Here is a 6,456-nt window from a genome sequence, read left to right on the forward strand (position 1 = left end):
CATGTCTCTTGCCCATTGATATAAGGGATTGTTGGCTTTTTTCATGTGGATTAATTTGAGTTCTCTATAGATCCTGGTTATCAAGCTTTTGTCTGATTGAAAATATGCAAATATCCTTTCCCATTGTGTGGGTTGTCTCTTTGCTTTGGTTATCGTCACCTTAGCTGTACAGAAGCTTTTCAGTTTAATGAAGTCCCATTTGTTTATTTTTGTTGTTGTTGCAATTGCCATGGAAGTCTTCTTCATGAAGTCTTCCCCCAGGCCAATATCTTCCAGTGTTTTTCCTATGCTTTCTTTGAGGATTTTTATTGTTTCGTGCCTTAAATTTAAGTCCTTTATCCATCTTGAATCAATTTTTGTGAGTGGGGAAAGGTGTGGGTCCAGTTTCAGTCTTTTACACGCAGACATCCAATTCTCCCAACACCATTTATTGAATAGGGAGTCTTTCCCCCAAGGTAAGTTCTTGTTTGGTTTATCGAAGATTAGGTGGTTGTAAGATGTTAGTTTCATTTCTTGGTGTTCAATTCGATTCCAAGTGTCTATGTCTCTGTTTTTGTGCCAGTACCAAGCTGTCTTGAGCACTATGGCTTTGTAGTACAGACTAAAATCTGGTATGCTGATGCCCCCAGCTTTATTTTTGTTACTAAGAACTGCCTTAGCTATACGGGGTTTTTTCCGGTTCCATACAAAACGCAGAATCATTTTTTCCAAATCTTGAAAATACGATGTAGGTACTTTGATAGGAATGGCATTGAATAGGTAGATTGCTTTGGGAAGTATAGACATTTTAACAATGTTGATTCTTCCCATCCATGAGCATGGTATGTTCTTCCATTTGTTAATATCCTCTGCTATTTCCTTTCTGAGGAGTTCATAGTTTTCTTTATAGAGGTCCTTCACCTCCTTCGTTAGGTATATTCCTAGGTATTTCATTTTCTTTGAAACTATGGTGAAGGGAGTTGTGTCCTTAATTAGCTTCTCCTCTTGACTGTTATTGGTGTATACAAAGGCTACTGACTTGTGGACATTGATTTTATATCCTGAAACATTACTGTATTTTTTGATGACTTCTAGGAGTCTTGTGGTTGAGTCTTTGGGGTTCTCTAAGTATAAGATCATGTCATCAGCAAAGAGGGAGAGTTTGACCTCCTCTGCTCCCATTTGGATTCCCTTTATTTCCTTGTCTTGCCTAATTGTATTGGCTAGAACTTCCAGCACTATGTTGAATAGTAAAGGTGACAGAGGACAACCTTGTCTGGTTCCAGTTCTAAGAGGAAAAGCTTTCAGTTTTACTCCATTCAGTAAAATATTGGCTGTGGGTTTGTCATAGATAGCTTCAATCAGTTTTAGAAATGTGCCACCTATGCCTATACTCTTCAGTGTTCTAATTAGAAAAGGATGCTGGATTTTATCAAATGCTTTTTCTGCATCTATTGAGAGGATCATGTGATCTTTATTTTTGCCTCTGTTAATATGGTGGATAACGTTTATGGACTTGCGTATGTTGAACCAGCCTTGCATCCCTGGGATGAAGCCTGCTTGATCATGATGAATGACTTTTTTGATGATAAGCTGTAATCTATTGGCTAGGATTTTGTTGAGAATTTTTCCATCTATATTCATGAGTGAGATTGGTCTGAAATTCTCCTTTTTGTTTGGGTCTTTTCCTGGTTTTGGTATCAGGGTGATGTTTGCTTCATAGAATGTGTTGGGGAAGATTCCTTCGTCCTCAATTTTTTGGAATAATTTCTGCAGTACAGGAATAAGCTCTTCCTTGAAGGTTTGATAGAATTCTGGAGTGAAGCCATCTGGACCAGGGCATTTTTTAGTTGGAAGCTTTTTTATTGTTTCTTTGATCTCAGTGCTTGAAATTGGTCTGTTCAGGAGGTCTATTTCTTCCTGGCCAAGTCTAGGGAGAGGGTGTGATTCCAAATATTGATCCATTTCCTTCACATTGTCAAATTTCTGGGCATACAGTTTCTGGTAGTATTCAGAGATGATCTCTTGTATCTCTGTGGGATCAGTTGTTATTTCCCCTTTATCATTTCTGATTGAGGTTACTAGAGATTTTACTTTTCTATTTCTAGTTAGTCTGGCCAATGGTTTATCTATTTTATTTATTTTTTCAAAAAACCAACTCCTTGTTTCATTAATTTTCTGAATGATTCTTTTGTTTTCAATTTCATTGATCTCTGATTTGATTTTGGAGATTTCTTTTCTTCTACTGAGTTTAGGCTTAGATTGTTCTTCTTTTTCCAATTCCATAAGGTCTCTTGTGAGATTGTTGATGTGCTCTCTGTCTGTTTTTCGAATGTAGGCATCTAAAGCGATGAATTTTCCTCTCAAAACTGCTTTTGCAGTATCCCACAGGTTTTGGTAGCTTGTGTCTTCATTGTTGTTATGCTTAAGGAAGTTAGTGATTTCCTGTTTGATTTCTTCCTTCACCCATCTGTTATTCAACAGAAGATTGTTTAATTTCCATGCCTTTGGATGGGGTCGAGCATTTTTGTTAGAGTTGAGTTCCACCTTTAGTGCCGGCTATTTTTTTTTTTTAAGATCATTTATTGTTAAATGAAGAAGTCACAAAGCAAAATGGATAGATGTCAAAGATAAATTTAAGACATAGTTTTTGTTCAATACTATTCTGGATTTCTTCAGGTTAGAAATAGGAAGAGCATCAAATGAAAAGAGACTCATTCAAATGAGAACTTCTTAAAAGGTTTATGATTTTAAAGGAAAACAACTTCTCACTAAAAATACAAATCATCCTTATTACAAATCATCCTTATGAAAGCCATAATTTTAAGAGACTAAGAAGGGCGGCACCCGTGGCTCAGTGAGTAGGGCGCCGGCCCCATGTGCTGAGGGTAGCGGGTTCAAACTCAGCCCTGGCCAAACTACAACAACAAAAAATAGCCGGGTGTTGTGGCAGGCGCCTGTAGTCCCAGCTGCTCGGGAGGCTGAGGCAAGAGAATCGCGTAAGCCCAAGAGTTAGAGGTTGCTGTGAGCCGTGTGACGCCACGGCACTCTACCGGAGGGCGGTACAGTGAGACTCTGTCTCTACAAAAAAAAAAAAAAAGAGACTAAGAAAAAAGATTTTTATTTATTTATTTATTTATTTTGAGACAGAGCCTCAAGCTATCCCCCTGGGTAGAGTTTTGTGGCATCACAGCTCACAGCAACCTCCAACTCTTGGGCTTAAGCGATTCTCTTGCCTCAGCCTCCCAAGTAGCTGGGACTACAGGCGCCTGCCACAATGCTTGGCTATTTTTTTTTTTTTTTTGGTTGTAGTTGTCATTGTTTGGCAAGCCTGGGCTGGATTCGAACCTACCAGCTCTGGTGTATGTGGCTTGAGCTATAGGTGCTGAGCCAGAGAAAGCTTTTTAATTAGAAAATAAACTGTATTATTGTACCCTCAATGAATCCCTAACAATAAAAAATAAAAAAATAAAAATAAATAAACTGTATCTCCCAGATACATTTAGGAATGTTTTTTTTTAATCAATGAGTTTTAAAAATCACCTCTCCCACCTTGCAAACTAACATGACTCTACTACTTGACATCATCTGAGCCACATTAAAGCCTCTGTTTGTCTTCAAGTGCTTCCTTTCCTGTAACTTGTCAGCAAAGCAGAGTTGGAGAAAAAGAGGAATAGAAAGGGCTACACTTGTTTCCCTACTGAATAATTTAACAAAATAAAACCTGCTTTTCCATTTGAACTACACATTCACAATTGCTCACTTCTACTTATTTTACTGATTTCAGATTCTCTCTACACCTAGAACAACTTGCCTGAACTTAACACAGTTGCCCTAAGACTAAAAAAACAAAAAACAAAAAACTCCTAAAGATATCTCAAAACCCTGCTGCTTTCTCCCCTTCCTCTCAGTCACACGCTACGTTGTGGACAACCACAACACTGTCCTGGACTTTTTCAAGTGCCTCCACTGGCACAGAGAAAAGCCTTACGAATTCTCCTGGCAATTAAAAAAATTATGTTTATCCCTTAAATGACAAAATCATGCAATCAGAAAAGTCCATTTTTTATCAATAAACACTGCATAATTTGCTCTTCCAAAGTGCAGGAAGCATTTGTGGCTCCATAGATGACTGAGGAGACTAAGGGGTCCCAGAATGGTGCAGGTGGGGGGGCAGGGAGGACTCGCTGGGTCCCTGGCAAACTCAGGACCATGAAACAGACTGCAGGCTCTGGTGCCAATTAGGAGCAGGACAGATTAAACGTTGTTGTCTGAAGAGGATACCAGACAACAGGGCTCCACAGGGCTCCAACAAGGGAGATTGTCACATTATCATCACACCTGCTTTCATAGAAAACAAAAGTTCTTACTATGGCTCCAGGGCACCCACAGAGCTATCAATTCTGCTTTTAGGACAGATGGACCAGCTTACAATGCTCTGTAACCCTCAAGCACTTAACACAATTTGGATGTATTCAAAGAAAATATCTATGGTTTGGAAGAAAGAAAAAAAAAAACAAAAAACCTCTGCCACTTCTTTTTTTTTTTTTTTTTTTTGTAGAGACAGAGTCTCACTTTATCGCCCTGGGTAGAGTGCCGTGGCGTCACACAGCTCACAGCAACCTCCAACTCCTGGGCTTAGGCGATTCTCTTGCCTCAGCCTCCTGAGTAGCTAGGACTACAGGCGCCCGCCACAACGCCCGGTTATATTTTTTTGTTGAAGTTTGGCAGGGCCGGGTTTGAACCCACCACCCTTGTATATGGGGCTGGCGCCCTGCTCACTGAGCCACAGGCGCTGCCCATGCCACTTCTTTTACTCAAACACCACATTGCAGGGACTGGCAGGAGGTGCTAAGAGGAAAGGGCTGGAGCCTGGCAGTGGTGGGCAGCAGGGTGAGCAGGCTGAGGCCCATGGGCCGCATGCAGGGAAGCTCAGCTGAATTCACATAGCTTCTCCGGGAACATCTTCAGTTTATACCTAGAACTGTGATAGTCACGTCCACTGACACAGTGGCATGAAAAAAGCATATGCCCTCCCTACAGTGGCTAGATTTTGGAGTCTGAATTGTGACATCATTCCCTCTCCTGAATTCACCTTAGCTTAGCTGGGCAAAGCTGGGTACAGACTTCCCTGCTTTTTGGATCAGGAGTATGGCTCTGGCAGAATCTTCTGCAATCCTGACACTGTCGCAGTCTTAAAGCTGAGTCAATCCAGACAGCTCTCAAAATGAACCGATCACCAGACACATCCATGTCTGCCTCCCCCCAGGGGGAGCAGGTCTTAGGGCCTCTCTTCCCATCCTGAGTGTTTTTATAAAGCATTCTTTTAAAATGCTATTTTTCTCAAAAGGGCTGTCCACTACATTTTCCCTCATGAAAAGATGGGAAAGTGTTTTGAAACCCCAAAATACCTATCAGGAAAGTTACACAAGCCTGTGGGGATGTTAACCAGACACCAAGGGTTCAAGGCACACAGCCAGCGGCCTGGTGGAAGGAGCCCCAGCCAAGGCCATGGCTCCAAACTCGGCCACCCTTGATCCGATCTTCCAGAAGCAGGGAAGAGCAAGGTGAACCTTTTTTAAAAAAGTCATCTTAGGGCGGCGCCTGTGGCTCAGTGAGTAGGGCGCTGGCCCCATATGCTGAGGGTGGAGGGTTCAAACCCAGCCCCGGCCAAACTGCAACAACAAAAAAAAATAGCTGGGCCTTGTGGCGGGCGCCTGTAGTCTCAGCCGCTCCGGAGGCTGAGGCAAGAGAATCGCGTAAGCCCAAGAGTTAGAGGTTGCTGTGAGCCATGTGATGCCATGGCACTCTACCGAGGGCGGTACAGTGAGACTCTGTCTCTACAAAAAAAAAAAAAAAAAAGTCATCTTATATGGTTTAGGATTTTTTTTGGTATTGTGAAAAAAAATTTAGAAAATTCCAACAGATTTGGTTAATAGGAAATACACATGGAAATAAAAAAATGGAATGGAACTCAAACCTCCAGATTGAGCCCAGATGGGTGTCACAATTTACTGAATCAGTACCACTTTTGTAGCAGTAAGGACACCTGTGGCTAAAATTAAAACTCACTTTTTTCCATCCCAGGTACTTTTTACACGTCTTGGTCAAATAGACTGACCAATGGAAGCAGAGCTTTCCTCCTCTCCCTCCTTCAAACTATTGCCATTTTCCTTTGGTCCTAGTGGTCTTTTAATTTTCTCATCAAATTGAGACTCTGGAGAAACTACAGGCAGCAAACCAGGAAATGGACTCCTTTTAAAAACAACTTGAACATTAAAATACAAAACCCCAAATATCTCAATCATTATGAATGCAGTGATTTTTTTTTCTTCCCCAGGGTGGGCTTCCCCTCTAGGTCAGATGCCTCAGGGGCTGGAATGACACGCAAAAAGGCAACATCACCCAACTTGACCAGGGCAGTCTGGGGCCAGGGCCTAGGAAGAGCTGGTCCAGCCCCGGCGCGGCCTGCTCGAG

This window comes from Nycticebus coucang, chromosome 21 (genome assembly GCF_027406575.1).
Source record: "Nycticebus coucang isolate mNycCou1 chromosome 21, mNycCou1.pri, whole genome shotgun sequence".
In the NCBI taxonomy this organism is placed as follows: domain Eukaryota; kingdom Metazoa; phylum Chordata; class Mammalia; order Primates; family Lorisidae; genus Nycticebus; species Nycticebus coucang.